The sequence below is a fragment of the Oryx dammah genome, unplaced genomic scaffold (genome assembly GCF_014754425.2).
Source record: "Oryx dammah isolate SB20612 unplaced genomic scaffold, SCBI_Odam_1.1 HiC_scaffold_23, whole genome shotgun sequence".
Classification (NCBI taxonomy): Eukaryota; Metazoa; Chordata; class Mammalia; order Artiodactyla; family Bovidae; genus Oryx; species Oryx dammah.
In genome coordinates this window covers 23,792,716-23,818,503 of record NW_024070207.1, presented here as the reverse complement: position 1 = coordinate 23,818,503, position 25,788 = coordinate 23,792,716, and positions in this window count along the sequence as shown.

Genomic DNA, 25,788 nt, shown 5'->3' with positions numbered 1-25,788 from the left:
AAGATTGCCGGGAGAAATATCAATAACCTCAGATATGCAGATGACACCACCCTTATGGCAGAAAGTGAAGAGGAACTAAAAAGCCTCTTGATGAAAGTGAAAGAGGAGAGTGAAAAAATTGGCTTAAAGCTCAACATTCAGAAAACGAAGATCATGGCATCTGTTCCCATCATTTCATGGCAATTAGATGGGGAAACAGTGGAAACAGTGTCAGACTTTTTTTTTGTGGGCTCCAAAATCACTGCAGATGGTGATTGTGGCCATGAAATTAAAAGATGTTTACTCCTTGGAAGGAAAGTTATGATCAACCTAGACAACATATTAAAAAGCAGAGACAATACTTTGCCAACGAAGGTCCGTCTAGTGAAGGCTATGGTTTTTCCAGTAGTCAGTCATATATGGATGTGAGAGTTGGACTATAAAGAAAGCTGAGCGCCGAAGAATTGATGCTTTTGAACTGTGGTGTTGGAGAAGACGCTTGAGAGTCCCTTAGACTGCAAGGAGATCAAACCAGTCTATCCTAAAGGAGACTCGTCCTGGGTGTTCATTGGAAGGACTGATGTTGAAGCTGAAACTCCAATAATTTGGCCACCTGATGCGAAGAGCTAACTCATTGGAAAAGATCCTGATGCTGAGGAAGATTGATGGCAGGAGGAGAAGAGGACAACAGAGGATGAGATGGCTGGATGGCATCACCGACTCAATGGATGTGAGTTTGGGTAGGCTTCTGCAGTTGGTGATGGACAGGGAGGCCTGGCGTGCTGCGGTTCATGAGGTCGCAAATAGTCAGACACGACTGAGTGACTGAACTGAACTACCATCTCTGCGGTATACTGGCTATATTGGGCAAATTAACCTTGAAGTCTCAATTTTCTTATCCATCAACTGGCACTAATAATAGCACCTTCCTGGAGTTGTGAATTAATCCAGGTTGCTCAGTGGATAAAGAATCTGCCTGCAACACAGGAGACTCGGGATAAATCCCTGAGTTGGGAAGATTCCCTGGAGCAGGGCATGGCAACCCACTCCAGTATTCTTGCTGGAGAATCCCATGGACAGAGGAGCCTGGCGGGCTATAGTCCATGGGGTCGCAAAGAGCTGGACATGACTGAAACAACTGAGCACACATGCACTATGTTACATAGCTGGCATATCGGTAGCCCCATGTAAGTGTTGGCTTTATTTTTGAAGGTAATGTTAGTACTCACAACTAATTAAGAAGAGGTGGCAAGAATACACGGAAGAACTGTACAAAAAAGATCTTCACGACCCAGATAATCATGATGATGTGATCACTAATCTAGAGCCAGACTTCTTGGAATGTGAAGTCAGGTGGGCCTTAGAAAGCATCACTAAAAACAAAGCTAGTGGAGGCGATGGAATTCCAGTTGAGCTGTTTCAAATCCTGAAAGATGATGCTGTGAAAGTGCTGCACTCAATATGCCAGCAAATTTGGAAAACTCAGCAGTGGCCACAGGATTGTAAAAGGTCAGTTTTCATTCCAATCTCAAAGAAAGGCAATGCCAAAGAATGCTCAAACTACCACACAATTGCACTCATCTCACACGCTAGTAAAGTAATGCTCAAAATTCTCCAAGCCAGGCTTCAGCAATACGTGAACCGTGAACTCCCTGATGTTCAAGCTGGTTTTAGAGAAGGCAGAGGAACCAGAGATCAAATTGTCAACATCTGCTGGATCATGGAAAAAGCAAGAGAGTTACAGAAAAACATCTATTTCTGCTTTATTGACTATGCCAAAGCCTTTGACTGTGTGGATCACAATAAACTGGAAAATTCTGAAAGAGATGGGAATCCCAGACCACCTAACCTGCCTCTTGAGAAATCTGTATGCAGGTCAGGGAGCAACAGTTAGAACTGGACATGGAACAACAGACTGGTTCCAAATAGGAAAAGGAGTACGTCAAAGCTGTATATTGTCACTCTGCTTATTTAACTTATATGCAGAGTACATCATGAGAAACGCTGGACTGGAAGAAACACAAGCTGGAAACAAGATTGCCGGGAGAAATATCAATAACCTCAGATATGCAGATGACACCACCCTTATGGCAGAAAGTGAAGAGGAGCTAAAAAGCCTCTTGATGAAAGTCAAAGAGGAGGCTGAAAAAGTTGGCTTAAAGTTCAACATTCAGAAAACGAAGATCATGGCATCCGGTCCCATCACTTCATGGGAAATAGATGGGGAAACAGTAGAAACAGTGTCAGACTTTATTTTTGGGGGCTCCAAAATCACTGCAGATGGTGACTGCAGCCATGAAATTAAAAGACGCTTACTCCTTGGAAGAAAAGTTATGACCAACCTAGATATTATATTCAAAAGCAGAGACATTACTTTGCCGACTAAGGTCTGTCTAGTCAAGGCTATGGTTTTTCCAGTAGTCATGTATGGATATGAGAGTTGGACTGTGAAGAAGGCTGAGCACCGAAGAATTGATGCTTTTGAATTGTGGTGTTGGAGAAGACTCTTGAGGGTCCCTTGGACTGCAAGGAGATCCAACCTGTCCATTCTGAAGGAGATCAACCCTGGGATTTCTTTGGAAGAAATGATGCTAAAGCTGAAGCTCCAGTACTTTGGCTACCTCATGTGAAGAGTTGACTCATTGGAAAAGACTCTGATGCTGGGAGAGATTGGGGGCAGGAGGAGAAGGGGACGACCCAGGATGAGATGGCTGGATGGCATCACGGACTCGATGGATGTGAGTCTGAGTGAACTCCGGGAGATGGTGATGGACAGGGAGGCCTGGCGTGCTGCGACTCATGGGGTTGCAAAGAGTCGGACACGACTGAGCAACTGAACTGAACTGAACTGAATTGTCAATTAGAAGGATGTGTTTGTTTTCAAGGGGATATTGCCATTAGGAGACATAGAAATATAAAATGGCATTTATATTCATTCCATCCAGGTGTGTCAGAAGGATCATCACCACTGGTTCCATTATGGATTGTGACCTAGTTGCTCAGTCATGTCCGAGTTTTTGTGACCCCATGGACTATAGCCGGCCAGGTTCCTCTGTCCATGGGGATTCTCCATGCAAGAACACTGGAGTGGGTTGCCATTTCTCTCTCCAGGGGATCTTCCTGACCCAGGAAACCAACCCAGGTCTCCAGCATTGCAGGCAGATTCTTTACCATCTGAGCCACCAGGGAAGCCCAAGGATTCTAACCTAACTTGATGAAAATATGTCACGGCAGCCCTTCATAATAGGACTTTAAAGGGGGTTGCACTGGTGGAAGCAGGGTTAGAGGTAAGTCAGCTGCTATACAGATCTCTCTGAAGAGAGCCCTTAGAGCTGAACTGTTAAACTTGCAGCCATTTGATATTCTAGGCAGCTGTCTGACACTGAACTTTGGTGCCCCGCAGTGTAATTAACAGGCATACACACAGCTGCCTTGTCAGACAATTGGCCAAACTTGGCAGTGCATGCTGCAGAGGCGGGGTGGTGGCAGGGAGCACCCAAGATATGTTCACCACCTTGGGCACGGAGTTTTCCCATCAGCTCCATAAATCACACTGCAGCTGCACCCTGAGCACTTCTCAAGGCAGTGTGCCTGCTAATTTCTTAGAGTGGACCACCTACATTCCTCAGTTCATAATGGTTTCCATTCTCTAGCTTATCCAACCACTCCAGTACTCTTGCCTGGAAAATCCCATGGACGGAGGATCCTGGAAGGCTGCAGTCCATGGAATCACTAAGAGTCGGACACGACTGAGCGACTTCACTTTCACTTTTCACTTTCCTGCATTGGAGAAGGAAATGGCAACCCACTCCAGTGTTCTTGCCTGGAGAATCCCAGGGACGGGGGAGCCTGGTGGGCTGCCGTATATGGGGTCGCACAGAGTCAGACACGACTGAAGTGACTTAGCAGCAGCAGCAGCTTATCCAACAACAATCCCACTAGCTTGAACGCTTCCTTGATGCTATCAGTGTCAGCTGTGACTGGCTCATTAGCTTTTTTTGTTTTTAATTCCCCCTCTAAACCACACAAAGATAAGACTTTTCATCCCTGTTACCACAGGCCAGATAAATCTTGTTCAGAGAAGGAAGTGTAAGAGGAAGGGTGATGTCAGGAAAAAAGCACGGGACTTGGAATCAGGAGACCTCCCTTTTTGTTTTAGCTCATTAGTTATGTGACCTTGAGAAAGTTGTTTGTTCTCTGTGGAACTTTGTACCTTAATGTGTACAATTAAGAAAGTTAAGGTTAGAGAGGGCTTTCTGGGATATTTGTGGCTTTGGGTTTCCACCACCCTTAAACCATTTCAGCAACTCTGGATCTTGGATCCCAGATGCAATGAGACCCTGTATAAGAATCTCAGAACTGTCCCTACCCTGAAACTGCTCCTTGCTAAATAACCAACTCTTTTGCAAACTACGATTTATATCTTTGAAACTTCCAGTCTGTTTTGCTTTCTAGCCTTTCTTAATGGTGCTGCATAATCCTAACATGGGGCTGTATTCAGAATGCTCCAGAAGCTTTTGCTGAAATGCTCAAGAATGACAAGATCAATTCTAAGCCCAGTTTTGCTACTCCGTTTAGGGTATACTCCTACCCTGGTCTTGCTCATCTGTGTTATGGTTTTGACTTTTTATCTGTGTCAGCCATTCGGCTTCTAGTTTGAGAAACACTCTGTTGATTTTAGCTAGGCTCATTTAGCTCATTTCCCTTGTGGGGAAATGTCTCACACTAGGGGCCTCCCCTAGAGCCAGAGGAACTGGCTCCTCCCTGACAGTCTCACTCAGTGACCTCTGCACATCCTTACCCAATTGAAATCAGGTTGGGAGTGTCTGAAAAGATCAACAGCCTTAGGGTGTGTGTAGTCAGAAGGCTGAGACTCAGTAGACTCTAGTACTGCTGATTTTTCCTTGAGGGGTGAGAGATGTTTGTGGGTAAGAGCCAATTATGTGCATCTCTCCCCAGCTGCATTCAGTCATACCTGAATTGATACCTGTATGTTGGCTCGGGTGGAAGTATTTTCATTATGGAAATCGGTAAACTTTACAAATCAGGGATGTTTATTTTTTCAATCTTTTTTCTTTCTTTTGTTCAGATTAGATAATTTCTGTTGATCTGTGTTTTAAGTTCATTGGCTCTTTGCTCTGTCATCTCCAATCTGCTATTATTGATCCCTTGGAGTGAGTTTCTAATTTTGGTTATTGTGTTTTTCAATTCTAAACTTTACATTTTCTTCTTTATGTCTTTTCTTTCTTTTTTTTTTTTTTGAGACTTTCCTTTTTTCCAGTTGTCTCAAAAATATTCATGGCTGCTTCCAAGACCATTTTTATAATAGCTGTTTCAAAGTTACTATCAGATAATTACATCTGTGTTATTTTGACACTGGCATCTGTTGATTGTTTATTCTCGTGTGAATTGAAATTTCCCTGGTTCTTTGTATGCCTATGATTTTTGGATTGCATACTCAACATTTTGACTATTATAAAACCCTATGACAGATGTTAATATTTTAGCAATCAGCCTGGTTAGGTTTGGGATACAATTTCCAATCCACCTCTGTAGCCTAGTAGTTCCAATTTCAGTTCGATTTTCAAAGCCTTTGTATTGATATTTGGATCTGTCCCAATTGTGTACCACCCAGCGGTCAGTGTAGGACCTCAAGAGTAATTTCTCTTGTGGTTCAGTTCTCAGAGTTTTTGGCATGGTCATTGAGTTAAAGGTGATTAGGATCAGATCCACACATGCTCCCCTAGCAGGTGAGTCCAGGAGCTTATAAAACAATCTCATGGGGTCACTTTCCAGGAGTCTGCCCTCTATGTAATCTCCTCAATACTTTCTGGCTTCCAGGACTCCATTTTTAGTCTTCAAGACAGAAACTAGGGACTTTAGTTCTCCCTCTGCTATGCCCATCTATACTTATGTCCACTTCCCAGGTCAAGCTGTAGGAAGAGAGAAGAGCACAACAAAAGAGAAATGGGAGTTTGCCCAAGGGGGTCAAGCTGTACTGATCAAAAACTATTTTGGCTCATGGAGGTTGCTCTGCCACCACTGTCCCTGGGTTGCCTGGGGTCTAGGCCATGAGATAGTGGAGACAGATAAAGGAAAACTACTTTGATCATCAGGAGTTTCTTTCCCTGGTCTTAAAGTCAGGATTAGAGTTTCTCCTGCAACTTTCTATGTTCGTACTGATGCCTACTTTTGGATTTTAGGCTATGTTGTATTTAGCATGGGGGATATCACAGGGGGACAATGGTAGGTAAACTTGCCATCAGTGGGGTGATACTTCAAATTTTGGTTTTCTTCCTCAATCTGCCTGCTACTATTTACTTTTCCTGGACCTCCCAGGTGGCTCAGTGGTAAAGAATCCACCTGCAAATGCAGGAGACACAAGAGATGTGGGTAGTCCCTGGGTCAGGAAGATGCCCTGCAGGAGGATATGGCAACCCACTCCAGTATTCTTGCCTGGAAAATTCCATGGATAGAGGAGCCTGGAGAGCTACAGTCCATGAGGACGCAAAGAGTTGGACATGACTGAGCATGCGTGCACACCTTTACTTCTGAGCATCTTCAAATAGCTGCTTCATGAATCTGTCCAGGTTTTATAGCTGCATTAAGTGGGAGAGACAGGCTGGATTGCACTTACTCTTGCCTGCCTGGAGCTGAGGGCCCTTTGTTTTTTCCCTGAGATCCAGTGGTTAAACATTAGTCAGCACACTACTGGCTGATTGTACAAAATGCAACTCTAAGTAAGGTCACTCCTTATGCAATCTCTCACCTTTCAAACAGGCCTACCATTTTCTCTCTGTGTGACTCTGAACAATTAGTTACTCTGCCACTCTCGGCTTCAATATTCTCATTGTAACTGCTGCTGCTGTAACTAGAGGATAATAATAGTATATCCCTCATTAGTTTGTCAGGAAATAATGCAGTACCTGGCATATAGTACATGCTCAATATTCTCATTTGTAACTTGAGGATAATAATAGTATATGCCTCATTGGTTTGTCATGAGATAATGTAGCACCTGGCATATAATACATGCTCAATAAATGGAAGTGATACTGTTAAGAAATTAACAAAGAACTTGTGTTTCCATCTCTTTCAGAAGAAGAGAGGTATGTATTTGGCCAGAAACAAAACCTAGACATGGAGAGGCCTTCTAGCAGAAAGGTTTAGAGCTTGGACTTTGGAGCCAGCAGGCAAGTCTCAAACTAAGCTACTTACGAGCTATGTGACATTGGGGAAGTCATTTCACCTTTCTGTGCCATCAATAAAATGAGTACAATGATAGTGCATACTTTACAGAGTTATTGGAAGGATTAAAGGAGATAATACATGAAAAATACTCATTAAATATTGGCCTTATTAATACTGTATCGACTGAATTTAGTGTCTACTGTGATCTAGGCCCTGTAGGGCTATTTAATGGGTAGCTTAGAAATTAAATGCCTATAGACAGACAATGTGTGTGTGTATGCACATGCACAACACATATTGTGTACATATAAACACAAATGAATTTCATGTCATATACTGTATTATATGTGTATGTGTATATATATATATATATATATATACACACACACACAGTCATCTATACAAACACACATACAATCATCTACATATTTATAAAATATCCATTAAATGGCCCTGTAGGGCCTAGCTCACAGTAGACACTACATTCTCTCTCTCTCACACACACACACACACACACACGCATGTTATGGTGGCATTTTGGAACTTACTGTCAGCCCTCCTTTCTCTTCCTAAGACACTTCCCAGTCACTTGGTCTCTGCAGGAATGCAGGGCCCAGAGCCACTGCCATGATCCACTTTAAAACACCTGACAATGCTTACTGGACTGTAACAAAGTGAAATTAATAGGAACACAGCTCATCTTTCCAGATTGACTTAGGGCTCTGTCACTTCCTGCTTAGAGCTGTGGTCCTCAGTTCCCTTCAAATTAAGAGCTTGTGACTCTTGGGCCTGCCCTTTCCACGCCATGGGCCAACTGCTTGCTTACCCAGACTCTCCATAGGAGCAGCATGTGCATTGTTTCTGTGCAAATGGTGGCCGAAGCTAGAATTTCAAGAAGTGGTTTTGCTGATACATTGTTCTGTGGTTTGTCTAACACCCTCTTTCCAGAGCAGCACATTGCCTCTAATTTTCTTCTTTGGGTGTCTGGTTGGATTTAAATTTTTCCCTTTATTCAATCCTTGTCATTTAAATTTTTCTCTGTGCTCTAAAGATGTTGAGATTTCATTTTACAGCTTTGACAAAGAGTGGCATAATTTAATGTTTAATATTCAAAGCAGCAGCAACAGCTAAAGCCCTTCACGTGATAAGACCCTGTTCTCTGTGTCCCCAGCATCTGCCACCTTTGGGGAGAGAGCATGGTACAGTAGATAGAATTCTGCCCTGGCAGTCCAAAAACTGATGCCCAGTCCTGGATCTGACCTTCACTGCCTTGGGGTCATAGGGCAAGTCATATCACTGCTCCAAGTGTTATTTTCTGTCATCTGAATACAGGCAGGCTTGGGATCACAGCCACAGAGCTCAGCTAAGGCCACGAGTGGAGCAGATGGAAACCAGCAAGAGCACATGATGCCCCGGGGGCCCCCCGCTGGGGAAAGCAAATAATTTAAGGAGCTGGTCTCCAGCCAATCTCCTTTGCTCTTCCTCCCTCAGGCTGATAAAAGCTCTGGAAAGATGCATTCTCTATGAAACATGGAGACTTGAGCCAGATCATTTTGGAGGCCTTTTAGTTCCCAAATTGGGGGATTATCATGGGAGAGACTGGGTATTAAAGCAGGTAGGGGAATATTGCTGAAACTGCTGCTGTTATGCTTGGGGGGTCCCAAGCAGGAAGAGAGAAAAATCTAGTCATTTAACGTTGTGGTTTTTGTTTCCTCATTTCTGAAAGGGGGATAATAATATCTCCTCTGCTGAGTGCTCAGGGCAGCTGTGAAGAGCAAAGGCGATGATGCTGTGGCTGTGGTCCTGGGAGCACTCTCAAGCAGAAATCAGCTGCATTCAGGCTGCATGTGGGAAAATGTGTTCCTTCCCTGGCCTTCCCACGCTGGGCACCAAAATCTAACTGCATCTGCCAGGTGGTATCCACACAGTCCAATCAACAGTCCTTGAAGACCCCAGAAAGACTTTACCGAAAGAACTCAATGTAGGCAAGGATTACATAGAATTTAGTGTAATTTAAACTGAGGTGTAAAATTTCTATATCAAACTATAGGCTACCCTGGTGGCTCAGTGGTAAAAAATCTGTCTGCAGTGCAGGACTACAGGAGATACAAGTTCGATCCCTGGGTCAGGAAGATCCCCTGGAGAAGGGCATGGCAACCCACTCCAGTATTCTTGCCTGGAGAATCCCATGGACAGAGGAGCCTGGTGGGCTACAGTCCATGGGGTCACAAAGAGTTGGACACAACTGAAGCAACTTAGCACGCAGTGTTAATTTCCAGTTTCCTCTTCACTAAGGAATTGGGGGAAGCGTTTAGCTCAGTGTAGTTTTGAAACTATTGAGGTTCTGGGTTTCTATGCTATTCTCCTCATCTAAGTCCTCCAAATCCTTTTCTTTGTGTCTTATGCTGTTTTGTCTCCTCCTGCTGAGCTGCTCTGGGAAGAGTGCTTTCTTTGTATCAGGACCTTCATGAATCGACACAGGAAACTCACAATCACTTGGCAAATATTTATAAAGTGTTGGCTCTATGTCAGGTAATGCACTAAACTGGAGAGTAGGGACACAGAGTTTTTAAAATAAGTTCCTATCCTTTAGAAACTCAGAGTTTGGAGCAAAGGAGCCAAACTATTCAAGAAGTGAGATAAGTGCTTGGATAGTTTCATAGAGGAGGCCAGGGGAGCCTCACCCAGCATGGTTGAGGGTGCAGGTAGGGCTGGTTCAAGGAAGACTGCCATCTGAGCTGAGGGTCACAGGGGTAGTTGGAGCTTCCCTACAGAAGGTGGTTGGAAGTAAGATTTTCCAGGCAGAGGAAGTAGTGTGCATCAAGGCAATGGGGGCATAGGCAAGCATGGCATTTGCAGAGAGCTGCAGTAGCTTGGTTGACTCAGGAAAAGGTATTAAGGGGTGGAGTGATGGAAGATGAGGCTGGAGAGATAAGCAGAGGCTGGATCAGGAAGGACCTTGGACATCATGCTGAAAGAAAGCTAGAAGGGTTTTAAGAAGGGAATCAACATGATTGGGGCTGGGTTTTGAGAATACAGTATTGAAAGAGAATTCAAGATTCTCAAGCATCATGCAGGGAGACCAATTAGGACATAGGGCAGAAACCCACAATTTCCAATATGGCAGGCAGTTGAATCAAGATAATCACAAGGCTGTGATCACTCACCTAGAGCCAGACATCCTGGAATGTGAAATCAAGTGGGCCTTAGAAAGCATCACTACAAACAAAGCTAGTGGAGGTGATGGAATTCCAGTTGAGCTATTTCAAATCCTGAAAGATGATGCTGTGAAAGTGCTGCACTCTATATGCCAGCAAATTTGGAAAACTCAGCAGTGGCCACAGGACTGGAAAAGGTCAGTTTTCATTCCAATCCCAAAGAAAGGCAATGCCAAGGAATGCTCAAACTACCACACAATTGCACTCATCTCACATGCTAGTAAAGTAATGCTCAAAATTCTCCAAGCTAGGCTTCAGCAATACGTGAACCGTGAACTTCCAGATGTTCAAGCTGGTTTTAGAGAAGGCAGAGGAACCAGAGATCAAGTTGCCAATATCCGCTGGATCATGGAAAAAGCAAGAGAGTTCCAGAAAAACAGATATCTATTTCTTCTTTATTGACTATGCCAAAGCCTTTGACTGTGTGGATCACAATAAACTGTGGAAAACTCTGAAAGAGATGGGAATCCCAGACCACCTGACCTGCCTCTTGAGAAACCTGTATGCAGGCCAGGAAGCAACAGTTAGAACTGGACATGGAACAACAGACTGGTTCCAAATAGGAAAAGGAGTACGTCAAGGCTGTATATTGTCACTCTGCTTATTTAACTTATATGCAGAGTACATCATGAGAAACGCTGGTCTGGAAGAAGCACAAGCTGGAATCAGGATTGCCAGGAGAAATATCAATAACCTCAGATGTGCAGATGACACCACCCTTATGGCAGAAAGTGAAGAGGAACTAAAAAGCCTCTTGATGAAAGTGAAAGAGGAGGGTGAAAAAGTTGGCTTAAAGTTCAACATGCAGAAAACGAAGATCATGGCATCTGGTCCCATCAGTTCATGGGAAATAGATTGGGAAACAGTGGAAACAGTGTCAGAATCTATTTTGGGGGGCTCCAAAATCACTGCAGATGGTGATTGCAGCCATGAAATTAAAAGACGCTTACTCCTTGGAAGAAAAGTTATGACCAACCTAGATAGCATATTCAAAAGCAGAGACATTACCTTGCCAACAAAGGTCCATCTAGTCAAGGCTATGGTTCTTCCAGTAGTCATGTATGGATGTGAGAGTTGGACTGTGAAGAAAGCTGAGTGCCAAAGAATTGATGCTTTTGAACTGTGGTGTTGGGGAAGACTCTTGAGAGTCCCTTGGATGCAAGGAGATCCAACCAGTCCATTCTGAAGGAGATCAACCCTGGGATTTCTTTGGAAGGAATGATGCTAAAGCTGAAACTCCAATACTTTGGCTACCTCATGTGAAAAGTTGACTCATTGGAAAAGACTCTGATGCTGGGAGGGATTAGGGGCAGGAGGAGAAGGGGACAACAGAGGATGAGATGGCTGGATGGCATCATGGACTCGATGGACATGAGTTTGAGTGAATTGAGTTGGTGATGGACAGGGAGGCCTGGAGTGCTGTGATTGATGGGGTAGCAAAGAGTCGGACACGACTGAGTGACTGAACTGAACTGAATTAAGGCAAGTAGCAGTGCAGATAGAGATTCAAACTTGCCTCTGCTGAAGCAGTAGTAACTTGGGTCTAAGGATGGTGTTGGCTAAGTGCTCTAAAAGTCAAGGCATTTAACGACTGGGGAAAAAGCCCTGGATCTGTCTCAAAGGAAGTCACTGGTACCAGGGCCAAGAATCAGGATAGCAGAAAGTGATGATGGCAGTGCTATCATGTGCAGAGTCCAAAAGAGCTTTAGCGGCACTGTATATTGAGGTCAAGTGCAGGTCAGTTGATATTTTTATGTTGCTTTGCTTGTATCAACATTAAAAACTAGTATTTGTGTCTTGTTTGGCCTATACAACATTCTAAGCATTTTGAGTTGTTAGTTAAAAACCAGGAGATTGGGACTTCCCTGGGGGTTCAGTGGTTAAGACACTGTGCTTCCAATTCCGGGGTTGCGGGTTCGATCCCTGGTTAGATCCCTCCTGCTGCATGGTATGCACCCCTGTCCCCCGCACCAAAAACAAACCAGGAGGTTTTCCATTTTGATAATCCAGATTTCTGGTTTCTCTGGAGAATCCAGAAGCTCTGGCTGCACTGGGCCTGCATTCGTTCATGGTCATGATCAGCTCACGCTGAGTAGCTACTGCTGCCTTTAGAGGTAGTACTGCTTTTCAATCTGTCATGAACCTGCCCTCACCCTCTCTCGTGGTCCGATTGGCCTGTATAAACTTTCAACTTGTAATCCCCAGGTTATCTCAGGCTTGAATTTAAAGGGAGCCCAAGGCAACTGGATTGCTCATATAGGACAGTCTTTATCTTCATACTGAAAAGAAGAGGTATTCCAAAAAAATCCGGTGACTAGACTTTTAAATGTTGTCTTGATAACAAACATATTAGGCTTTTAAAAAGATTCCTTAAATGTGGAATCTTTTCAAAGGCCTTTTATGAAATATGTTTTTATTGCTCTGTATTGTGATTGTTTACATAGATATCTTTCCCACCTATCTTGTGATTCTGTGCCTTTTCCTTAGTGGTGGGTATGAAATTTAAAAAGGTGCTGAATATACACATCTGGTGAAAGAAACAAATGGGGGGAGGTAAGACTGCTCCTCTTTCTTACTGGGGGCACCAGATGAAACTATGTATGTCAAAATACATAGCACAAAGCCTAGCACATAGTACACGAGCAAATCAATTTTTCCCCACTGTGTAAAAAAGTGCTTAAGGATCAGACCTTTGGCACAAGCTGGTTTCCTTCCTTCCTTCTTCCACTTCCTGGTATCTGTGTTCCTTTGACCATAATAGCAGGGCTCTTACATGCAATCTCTCCCACTCAGAATGGCACTTGTCTATATATTCAATTCATTGATTGTATATTATAAGCCTATGATGTATACAGCTCTGTAGTAGGGACTGCAGGGTTACCAGGGTCGTTAGGTCCAGTTCCTCCCACTTACTCTTGCTTGGTAGGGGAAATTGGACATATAATCAAGGAGCTGAATATACACAAAGCAAACTGTTCTGTGTTCCACAAGAGAGGAGAGACAGAATGCCCCCACCATTTTTGAGGGAGGTTGGAGGAATCAGAGGAGGCTTCCTGAAGGAGGTGAGACCAAAGATGGCACTGAAAAGAAAAAGATTTCAGCACATGGAGGTGGGCTGGCTGCAGAGGCAGCTCTCCACCTGCAGGAAATGTTTCCCTTGGAATCGTGCCTGGTTGTCAGAGGCCTTTTGAAAGTCTAAATAAAGTAGATAGACTGGTTCCTTTTCTGCCAAGGGGTATATTTACCCTCTGAGAATTCTGTAGATGAACAATGCAAAAGCAAACAAAAACCCCAAAGTATCACACTTAACTAGGTCATGATATTCAAACTATTGAACTGATAATTCTTTGCTTATAGCTGAAACTCATCTTGCAAATATTTATTGAGCATTTATTATGTGCCAGACACTGGCCCTGTTGCAAGATATTGGGGCATGTTAAAGTGAATATGATACAGGCTATGCCCTCAAAAAGCCTCTAATTTATTGAGACAGATATGTAAACTATGCAATGTGGTAAGTCGTCTAAAAGGGGTCTGATCAGGGTGCTGTGAATGTGCAGAGGAGGCAATAATTAATTCTGTAGAGAAGGTGAGGCAAAGTGTCACAAAAGAGGTGGTTTTTTTCTGGTGGACCTTGATGAATAAGTAGGATTTCTCAAGACGGAGAAGGGGGTAAAGAAAGAATATTAATCAGAGCCAAGAGCTTTGCACTTAGCCCTCAATGAAATTTGTGATCTAGGTATTACTGTTTCCATTTTGCAGATGAGGAGACCAAGGCCTCAAGAGACTAATTGACTAATTTGAGGCCATGCAGCTAATCAATGTCTGGTCAGGGTCAGAGACAGGCTTTTAATCCAAGCCTCTGTGGCTCCACTATACCAAGGTGCCTTTATGAGGAAGAAGCTGGTACCAGTGGGGATATGGAATGGTATGTTAGGCAGAAGAAAAAATTTTGCTGGAAATTGACAGAATTTGTGTCAGTGCGGTCTCACCTTAGCTGTGATGGTGATCGCCTGACTTGAGAGCACTTTAGGAATGATTATCTTCTTTTAGACCTGTTTTTGAAATGGGAGTTGTTCAGTGTCTGCTTACATCCACTGTAACATTCAGTTCAACAAGCACTTATTGACTGAAATGCAGTACAAGGGGCTTGGGGCTGTTTGACCATCTTCACGGTCATTTGTACAGTGATAGATTGGAACAGTTCTTGGAAGACTCTTTGTAGCCAAAGTCACCAGATTGATAATGTTATTTCCGGTCCTTAGAGACAGAGAGACATGGCATGAAAATAAAGGCTGCAAGAACTTATTTTTCAAGATGTCACTCTCCTGAAAGTACAAAATGTTGTCTATTTAATAGCCATTTAAAATCATTTCTTCAACAAGGGAAGGTTTAAATAAATAGGTATCTATTTAAATATTAAAGTATTTAAATAGGTATTTAACTAAATATTTCAGTTCAGTTCAGTTGCTCAGTCATGTCCGATCTCTTTGTGGCCCCATGAACCGCAGCACGCTAGGCCTCCCTGTCCATCACCAACTCCTGGAGTCCACCCAAACCCATGTCCATCAAGTAGGCGATGCCATTCAACCATCTCATCCTCAGTCATCCCCTTCTCCTCCTGCCCTCAATCTTTCCCACCATTGGGTCTTTTCAAATGAGTCAGCTCTTTGCATCAGGTGGCCAAAGTATTGGAGTTTCAGCTTCAACATCAGTCCTTCCAATGAACACCTAGGACTGATCTTTAGGATGGACTGGTTGGATCTCCTTGCATCCAAGGGACTCTCAAGAGTCTTTTCCAACACCACAGTTCAAAAGCATCAATTCTTTGGTGCTCAGCTTTCTTCACAGTCCAACTCTCACATGCATAAATGACCACTGGAAAAACAATAGCCTTGACTAGACGGACCTTTGTTGACAACGTAATATCTCTGCTTTTTGATATGCTATCTAGGTTGGTCATTACTTTCCTTCCAAGGAGTAAGCATCTTTTAATTCCATGGCTGTAATCACCATCTGCAGTGATTTTGGAGCCCCAAAAAATTAAGTCAGCCACTGTTTCCACTGTTTCCCCAACTATTTGCCATGAAGTGACGGTACTGGATGCCATGATCTTAATTTTCTGAATGCTGAGCTTTAAGGCAACTTTTTCACTCTCTTCTTTCACTTCCATCAAGAGGGTCTTTAGTTCTTCTTCACTTACTGCCATAAGGGTGGTGTCAACTGCATATCTGAGGTTATTGATGTTTCTCCTGGCAATCTTGCTTCCAGCTTCCTCCAGTGAGGTGTTTCTCATGATGTAATCTGCATATAAGTTAATAAGCAAGGTGACAGTATACAGCCTTGATGTACTCCTTTTCCTATTTGGAACCAGTCTGTTGTTCCATGTCCGGTTCTAACTGTTGCTTCCTGACCTGCATACAGGTTTCTCAAGAGGCAGGTCAGGTGGTCTGGGATTCCCATCTCTTTCAGAATTTTCCACAGTTCATTGTGATCCACACAGTCAAAGGCTTTGGCATAGTCAATAAAGCAGAAATAGATATTTTTCTGGAACTCTCTTGCTCTTTTGATGATCCAACGGATGTTGGCAATTTGATCTCTGGTTCCTCTGCCTTCTCTAAAACCAGCTTGAACATCTGGAAGTTCACGGTTCATGTATCGCTGAAGCTTGGCTTGGAGAATTTTGAGCATTACTTTACTAGCGTGTGAGATGAGTGCAATTGTGTGGTAGTTTGAGCATTCTTTGGCATTGCCTTTCTTTGGGATTGGAATGAAAACTGACCTTTTCCAGTCCTGTGGCCACTGCTGAGTTTTCCAAATTTGCTGGCATACTGAGTGCAGTACTTTCAAATCTTTCAGGATTTGAAATAGCTCAACTGGAATTCGATCACCTCTACCAGCTTTCTTTGTAGTGATGCTTCCTAAGGCCCACTTGATTTCATATTCCAGCATGTCTGGCTCTAGGTGAGTGATCACACCATCATGATTATCTGGGTCATGAAGATCTTTTTTGTACAGTTCTTCTGTGTATTCTTGCCACCTCTTCTTAATATCTTCTGCTTCTGTTAGGTCCCCATTATTTCTGTCCTTTATTGAGCCCATCTTTGCATGAAATGTTCCCTTGGTACCTCTGTCTTTCCCATTCTATTGTTTTCCTCTATTTCTTTGCATTGATCGCTGAGGAAGGCTTTCTTATCTCTCCTTGCTTTTCTTTGGAACTCTGCATTCAGATGCTTATATCTTTCCTTTTCTCCTTTGCTTTTCACTTCTCTTCTTTTCACAGCTATTTGTAAGGCCTCCTCAGACAGCCATTTTGCTTTTTTGCATTTCTTTTTCTTGGGGATGGTCTTGATCCCTGTCCCCTGTACAATGTCATGAACCTCCATCCATAGTTCATCAGGCACTCTGTCTATCAGATCTAGTCCCTTAAATCTATTTCTCACTTCCACTATATAGTCATAAGGGATTTGATGTAGGTCATACCTGAATGGTCTAGTGGTTTTCTCCACTTTCTTCAGTTTCAGTCTGAATTTGGCAATAAGGAGTTCATGATCCAAACCACAGTCAACTCCTAGTCTTGTTTTTGCTGACTGTATAGAGCTTCTCCATCTTTGGCTGCACAGAATATAATCAATCTGATTTCACTGTTGACCATCTGGTGATGTCCATGTGTAGAGTCTTCTCTTGTGTTGTTGGGAGAGGGTGTTTGCTATGACCAGTGTGTTCTCTTGGCAGAACTCTATTAGCCTTTGCCCTGCTTCATTCTGTACTCCAAGGCCAAATTTGCCTGTTACTCCAGGTGTTTCTTGACTTCCTACTTTGCATTCCAGTCCCCTATAATGAAAAGGCCATCTTTTGGGGGTGTTAGTTATAGAAGGTCTTGTAGGTCTTCATAGAACTGTCCAACTTCAGCTTCTTCAGCGTTAGTGGTCAGGGCATAGACTTAGATTACCGTGATACTGAATGGTTTGCCTTGGAAATGAATAGAGATCATTCTGTCCTTTTTGAAATTGCATCCAAGTACTGCATTTCAGACTCTTTTGTTGAACATGATGGCTACTCCATTTCTTCTAAGGGATTCCTGCCCACAGTAGTAGATATAATGGTCATCTGAGTTAAATTCACCCATTCCAGTCCATTTTAGTTCACTGATTCCTAGAATGTCAATGTTCACTCTTGTCATCTCCTGTTTGACCACTTCCAATTTGCCTAGATTCATGGACCTAACATTCCAGGTTCCTATGCAATATTCTCTTTACAGCATCAAACCCTGCTTCCATCACCATTCCCATTCACAACTGAGTGTTGTTTTTGCTTTGGCTCCATCCCTTCATTCTTTCTGGAGTTATTTCTCCACTGATCTCTAATAGCATATTGAGCACCTACCGACCTGGGGAGTTCATCTTTCAGTGTCCTGTCTTTTTGCCTTTTCATACTGTTCATGGGCTCTCAACGCAAGAATACTGAAGTGGTTTGCCATTTCCTTCACCAGTGGACCACATTCTGTCAGACCTCTCTACCATGACACAGCTGTCTTGGGTGCCTAAATAAATATTTATTTGTTTATACAGATATTTATTTTTTATTTAAATATATATCTGTATAGAGGATAGAAAAAGCATGTATCTATAAACCTGCATGCATGCATATATGCATGTGTGCTGTTTTTAGTCACTCAGTCATGTTCAACTCTTTGTGACCCCATGGATTGTAACCCTCCAGGCTCCTCTGTCCATGGGGATTCTCCAGGCAAGAATACTGGAATGGGTTGCCATGCCCTCCTCCAGAGGAATCTTCCCAACCCAGGGAACAAACCCAAGTCTCCCACATTGCAGGCAGATTCTTTACCATCTGAGCCACCAGGGATGCATATGTGAGTACTAACTCACTAGAATTTATATAGTAGCTTATCACTCATCTGGAGCCAGACATCCTGGAATGTGAAGTCAGGTGGGCCTTAGAAAGCATCACTACGAACAAAGCTAGTGGAGGCGATGGAATTCCAGTTGAGCTATTTCAAATCCTGAAAGATGATGCTGTGAAAGTGCTGCACTCAATATGCCAGCAAACTTGGAAAACTCAGCAGTGGCCACAGGACTGGAAAAGGTCAGTTTTCATTCCAATTCCAAAGAAAGGCAATGCCAAAGAATGCTCAAACTACCGCACAATTGCACTCATCTCACACGCTAGTAAAGTAATGCTCAAAATTCTCCAAGCCAGGCTTCAGCAATACGTGAACCGTGAACTCCCTGATGTTCAAGCTGGTTTTAGAAAAGGCAGAGGAACCAGAGATCAAATTGTCAACATCTGCTGGATCATGGAAAAAGCAAGAGAGTTACAGAAAAACATCTATTTCTGCTTTATTGACTATGCCAAAGCCTTTGACTGTGGATCACAATGAACTGTGGAAAATTCTGAAAGAGATAGGAATCCCAGACCACCTGACCTGCTTCTTGAGAAATCTGTATGCAGGCCAGGAAGCAGCAGTTAGAACTGGACATGGAACAACAGACTGGTTCCAAATAGGAAAAGGAATACGTCAAGTCTGTATATTGTCACCCTGCTTATTTAACTTATATGCAGAGTACATCATGAGAAACGCTGGACTGGAAGAAACACAAGCTGGAATCAAGATTGCCGGGAGAAATATCAGTAACCTCCAATATGCAGATGACACCACCCTTATGGCAGAAAGTGAAGAGGAACTAAAAAGCCTCTTGATGAAAGTGAAAGAGGAGAGTGAAAAAGTTGGCTTAAAGCTCAACATTCAGAAAACGAAGATCATGGCATCCGGTCCCATCACTCCATGGGAAATAGATCGGGAAACAGTGGAAACAGTGTCAGACTTTATTTTTTGGGGCTCCAAAATCACTGCAGATGGTGATTGCAGCCATGAAATTAAAAGACGCTTACTCCTTGGAAGAAAAGTTATGACCAACCTAGACAGAATATTCAAAAGCAGAGACATTACTTTGCCGACTAAGGTCCGTCTAGTCAAGGCTATGGTTTTTCCAGTAGTCATGTATGGATGTGAGAGTTGGACTGTGAAGAAGGCTGAATGCCGAAGAATTGATGCTTTTGAACTGTGGTGTTAGAGAAGACTCTTGAGGGTCCCTTGGACTGCAAGAAGATCCAAGCAGTCCATTCTAAAGGAGATCAGCCCCGGGATTTCTTTGGAAGGAATGATGCTAAAGCTGAAACTCCAGTACTTTGGCCACCTCATGCAAAGAGTTGACTCATTGGAGAAGACTTTGATGCTGGGAGGGATTGGGGGCAGGAGGAGAAGGGGACGACCCAGGATGAGATGGCTGGATGCATCACGGACTCGATGGACACGACTCTGAGTGAACTCCGGGAGTTGGTAATGGACTCGGAGGCCTGGCGTGCTGCGATTCATGGGGTCGCAAAGAGTCGGACACGACTGAGTGACTGAACTGAACTGAACTGAAGTGATAAAAGTTACCTAAAAGCAAAGTCTACTGTAGTTCCCCACCCCTGTTAACAAAAACAAAAAATCTTCCCCCCTTTATCCTTTCAGCAGGCAAACTGTTTGACTCAGGACTGAAGAGGTTGTTAGTGAAGAGAAAAATTACAGAACCCTGCTCACTTTGCTGAGGTGAAAAAACTTAGCAAATATTAGGAGACAGAAACCTCATGGCTACCAACAACAGCAGCATAGAACATGCAGCTAAAGAATTTCAGTACTTCTCTCCATGGGGTGATCTTGGCCAAATAATACAAAGTTTCAGTAATGTAAAATGAATGAGTTCTGGAGATTTAACATACAGCATGGTGACTATTGTTTAACTGTAGAATGACAGTTGTGTTAATTAGCTTGATTGTGGTCATCATTTCACTATATATATATATCAAACATTAAGTTATACACCTTAAATGCATACAATTTTTTGTTGATTATACCTCAATAAAGCTGAAAAAACTCCCACTGGTTAAAAGCTTTAAAGTGGTGTGTGTGTGCACACGTATGGACCTCCAAATTGTCAAGTCCTCTCAGTCCCTTATGTAAAATAATTTTAAACTGTATCCCCTCCTATTATTCTCTGTTTCTAACTGGTTTCAAATCTATTCCTGCGTAGCTGTTCAAAATTGAACACTACTTTCTTCTTCCCAATTGTCTTTTAGAAAATAGATATATTCTTTTTCTGATTAGATAACTAATATGTTTATCATTCAAAGTGCAAAAATAAAGTACAGAAAAATACAAGAAATAAAAGTAAAACATCACCTGAAATCTCACAATCCTGTGGTAACCAGCGTTATATGTTGGTTACCATCCTTTCATTCATCTTTCGTATGTATTTACATACAAATACAATTTTGGTCATTTGCATGTCACCCTCCACTGCATAACCAGTGCTAACAAAAGGATGTGTATATTCTTCATCTCCTTCTTCAGGTCCATATAGCTATGTTAAAAATAAATACTCATATATACACATAGGGGTTTAAAACCATTATTCATTTTTGAAGAAGCATCATATTATATACTTTCTTCTGCCTCTTGCTTTTCTTACTCAACAGTGGAATCTCCAAGTTTACTGGAACAGATCTAGTTAATTCCTCTGAATGCCTGCACAGTATTCCATGGCATGGATATATAATTTATTTACTTATTTCTGTGTTACAGGGCATTCTTTTTGCTACTAGCTTTTTGCTGTGATAGAAACAATGTTGCTGTAAACATCCTTGTGTATGGATTTGTGTCAGTCACTTCAGTTCAGTCGCTCAGTTGTGTCTGACTCTTTGTGACCTGTGGACTGCAGCATGCCAGGCTTCCCTGTCCATCATCAACTCCTGGAGCTTGCTCAAACTCATGTCCATCGAGTCGGTGATGCCCTCCTACCATCTCTTCATGGATTTGTGTAAATCTCCTTATACTGTTATTTTTATTTCTTTGAGATACATTCACACCAGTGGAATTGTTGGAACCAAAGGTATGTGTGGTTTTCATTTTTATAGATATTCCTAGATTGCTTTCCCAAAAAACTATGAACAGTCAGTACTGTAAGCAGTGTGATGAATGCTTTGCTCCCATCCTGCCAAGAATATTTGTGAGTACTTAAATATTGGCCAATCTAATGGGTGAGAAAGAACTTAAGAATTTTTTAAAAGTTACATATTCTCAAACTGCTATTGTTAAAGACTATTTGGATTTGCACTTCATATTCTTCATTTTCCTACTGTGTATTTTTGTCTTATCAGTTTGAAAGAACTAGTTGAGTATTATACATTTTAACCTTTTATCTGGCATATGTATTTGTAAGTTGTATTTCTCAATGGATCATCTGTCTTTTGAACTTGTTTATGAAATTTTTCTATAGAAATATTTAAAAAGAAAATTACATTGTCAGTATGTTTAAGTTTTCCTTTATAGTTTCTGGGTGTTCTAGCTCAGATAAAAGATCTCAAAACCACTAAGTTACACATATATTTGTCTAAAAGTTCTTGGGATTTTTCTTGTTTTATTATTGAAACTTATGTTTTTAAGTTTAAATAAATTTACCTTTAACAATGCGGTATTGTAGAGAGTTAAAATTAATTTTATTGTAGATGGATAACCAATTGTGCCAGACTTTTTGTTAAATAAATTGGCCCTTTGTTACTGAATTGAATTACCACTTTTGTCACATATTAAAGTCTCTGTAATAGTTCCACTGACCTAAATATTTGTCTATTTGTATGTTGATATCATACTATTTTCTTTATGGTGACTTAAATATATATTTAAATTTTGGCATATGCAGATTCACATACTAGTTTTTTATAACTTTATTAGTTTAGACTTAGATTTTTGTTTTTCTATCTAAAGCTCGTGTGTGTGTGTGTTAGTCGCTCAGTCATGTCTGACTCTTTGAGATTCCATGGACTGTAGCATGCCAGGCTCGTCTGTCCATGGAATTCTCCAGGCAAGAATACTGGAGTGGGTAGCCATACCCTCCTCCAGGGGATCCTCCCAACCCAGGGATTGAACCTAGATTTCCTGCATTGCAGACAGATTCTTTACTGTCTGAGCCACCAGGGAAGCCTTAAGCTCATGTACTCTTTTATAAAATAAAGTAGTACAAAAATTTATGGGATTCTAATTGTAATTACTTTGAATTTATATATTCATTTGGGGAGAATTACCATTTTTAATATAGTTAGGCTTTCCATCCAAAAATATGGTGTGTTTTTAGTTTTTCAAGAAAGCTAAGTTTAACATGGCTTACAGTCTAGTCAATGTTATAAGCCAAGAGTCAGAATAAGCCCAATGTTATAAGCCAAGAGTCAGAATAAGCCATCTAGTTGTTGAACAAAGTGAATACAAAAGTGGTCATTATTTTGCTGATAACTTTTATTTCTGTCTGTAAACTATAAGAGAATGAACTGAAAGTCAATTAGCACTAATTATAGATACTAGAAATGTGGTAAGCACAAAATAAATATAGGTAGTTATCAATCTCACTATCCAAATAGTTGTTAGATTGACAGGAAAACATTACAACCAAATTTTGCTATGTATTTCTTACACCTGCTGTAAGAGACCCATATGTGGCAACATTAAAAACCTTTACTACTAGATTTATTTTTATTCTTCTAAATGTCATTTAACAATTACAAATCTTTAATATATTATTTACATTAATGTATGTGACTGTTGCTGTATAGAAGGAAAATAATTGCATGTGATATTGTATAGTTTCATTGTGTATTACATGCAAACATATCCATTAATGAGGTCCTTAAGGGTTAAGTTATTCAGTAATTGTTTTATTTTTTAAATATTTCAATCTTTTAATTAACTTTTTGTCTGTACTGGGTCTTTGTTGCTGCAGGCTTTTCTTTAGTTGTGGCAAGCAGGGGCTACTCTCTTTTTGCGGCACTTGGGCTTCTCCTTATGGTGGCTTTTCTTGTGGAGAAGGGCTCTAGAGTGTGTAGGCTTAGTTGTCTTGTGGCATGTAGAATCTTTCCGGACCAGGGATCAAACCTGTGTCCCTTGCAATGACAGGATTCTTAACCACTGGACCACCAGGAAGTCCTGTAATTACTGTTTTAAATGCTTTTTAGTATGTTGAAATCTTTGGTGGATGGTTATATAGATATATATCTAAGAGTGCTTTAGTCATATTTGTGGAAATTGATTGGAATTACTGGCAGGGCTGGGGACATTTTTTTTTTCTTTTAAAGATGTACTGTAGGCTCCTGCTTTTATAAAATTTCTTAATCAGCATGTTTTCAGGTATTGAGTAGATTCTGATAATGAATGATACCTGCCCACCCCCCAAAATAGATTTCCTCTATTATACCAGAAAAAGCAATTTGGGGATAAAATGAGGAAAGATGCCCTCACAAAGGTCAGTGATATGGGGCGAGACCCTACCTATGATTGGCTGTCTCTGAGATGGCTCCCAGTGATCCCAGCTTCCAAGTATTAGTGCCCTTTTGTGACCACCTACCATTGCATGTGGCTCAACCTAATGACTTGCTCCTAATGAGCAGAATCTCACAAAAGTGATGGCTGTAACTTTTGAGATTAGGTTACAAAAAGACCATGACTTCTTCCTGCTTCAGCCCCCCCTCTGGGGGAAGCCAGCTGCCGACTTCTGAGTTGCCCTCTGGAGAGATCTACGTGGCAAGGGACTGTTGTCTCTGGCCGTCAGCCAAGGAGGATCTGAAGCCCTGCCAGTAGCCGCGCGAGAGAGCTTGGAGGTCGATCCTTCCCTAGTCAAGCCTTGAGGTGACTGGAGCCCTGGCTGACAGCCTGGCTGCAGCTTCGGGTAAGACCCGAGACAGAGACATCCAGCTAAGCCACAATCAGATTTCTGATCCACACAAACTATGAGATAATAAATGTTTGCTGTTTTAAACCACTAAGTTTTTTTTTTCAGTTTTATAAATTAAAAAAAAATTTTTTAATTGAAATATAATTGCTTTATAGAATTTTGTGGTTTTCTGTCATATATCAAGAATCAGCCGTAGGTACACCCATGTCCCCTCCATCCCGAACCTCCTTCCCACTTCCCTCCTCATTCCACCCTTCTAGATTGTCACAGAGCCCATGTTTGAGTTCCCTGAGTCATACAGCAAATTCCCATTGGCTATCTGTTTTACATATGGTATTGTAAGTTTCCATGTTACTCTTTCCATACATCTCACCATCTCCCTCCTCCCCTTCCCCTGTGTCCATAAGTCTGTTCTCTATGTCTGTTACTCCCCAATGTCCATTGCAGCACTATTTATAATAGCTAGAACATGGAAGCAACCTAGAAGTACATCAACAGATGAATGGATACAGAAGCTGTGGTAACCATATATACGATGGAATACTACTCAGCCATAAAAAGGAAAGCATTTGAGTCAGTTCTAATGAGGTAGGTGAACTTAGAGCCTATTATACAGAGTAAAGTAAGTCAGAAAGAGAAATATAAATATCATATACTGATGCATATACATGGAATCTAGAAAGATAGTACTGATGAATTAATTTTCAGGGCAGCAGTGGAGAAACCACTAAGTTTTGAGGTAATTTGTTAGGCAGCAGTGATGACTAATACAAAAGCAGAATGTAAGAGATATGAAGAGAGGCACTGACAGTGTCTGGTTCACCACTCTCTCTTCCAGCATGTAGCACAGAGTGCAATGCAAAGCAGGCTTTCAATAGATGTTTTTTTGAAGATTGTTTTCTGATGTGGAACATTTTAAAAGTCTTTATTGAATTTGTTACACCGTTGTTTCTATTTTATGTTTTGGTTTTTTGGCCTTAAGGCATGTGGGTTCTTAGTTCCCTGACCAGGGATTAAACCTGCACCCCCTGTACTGGAAGGTGAAGTCTTAATCACTGGACCACTAGGGAAGTCCCTCAATAAACATTTTTTGAATGAATGAATCAACAAATGAAAAGGCCAAGAGAACTGTCCTTTCCTCAACTCTCTTACATTTTGTCATCTGGGTCTTAAGCATAGAATCTTATAAAATCTTTTCTGAAAAGAGTTGTGGTACACTTCTGACTTGCTCCTCTAAGCACAAGACCAAAAATGAGTTCAGAGAACCAGGCGGGGAACTGGAATTGTGTCACCTCTTCCTCTTCCTCCAGAAACACATTTTCTCCCAAAGTATCCTGGTCCACAGAGATGCAGCCTGCTTCCAATAGAGGGTACCTTTAACATCACCACCCCTAAATGAGGAAATCAGATTCTCATCTCCATTTCAGAAGACAGTCTTTGTTTAGTGTCTACTTAAAGAGTCCAATTGGGTTTTTTCTCCTGGGAACAAAGTGAGAGTTTGCTTTAAAGGAACATTGGCATCTCCACCAATTAATTACTAGAAAGACTTTGCTTGGAGTGCAGAAATGACATTTTGTTGTTGCCATTTTTTTTTCTTTAGTTTTATCTACCAGTGT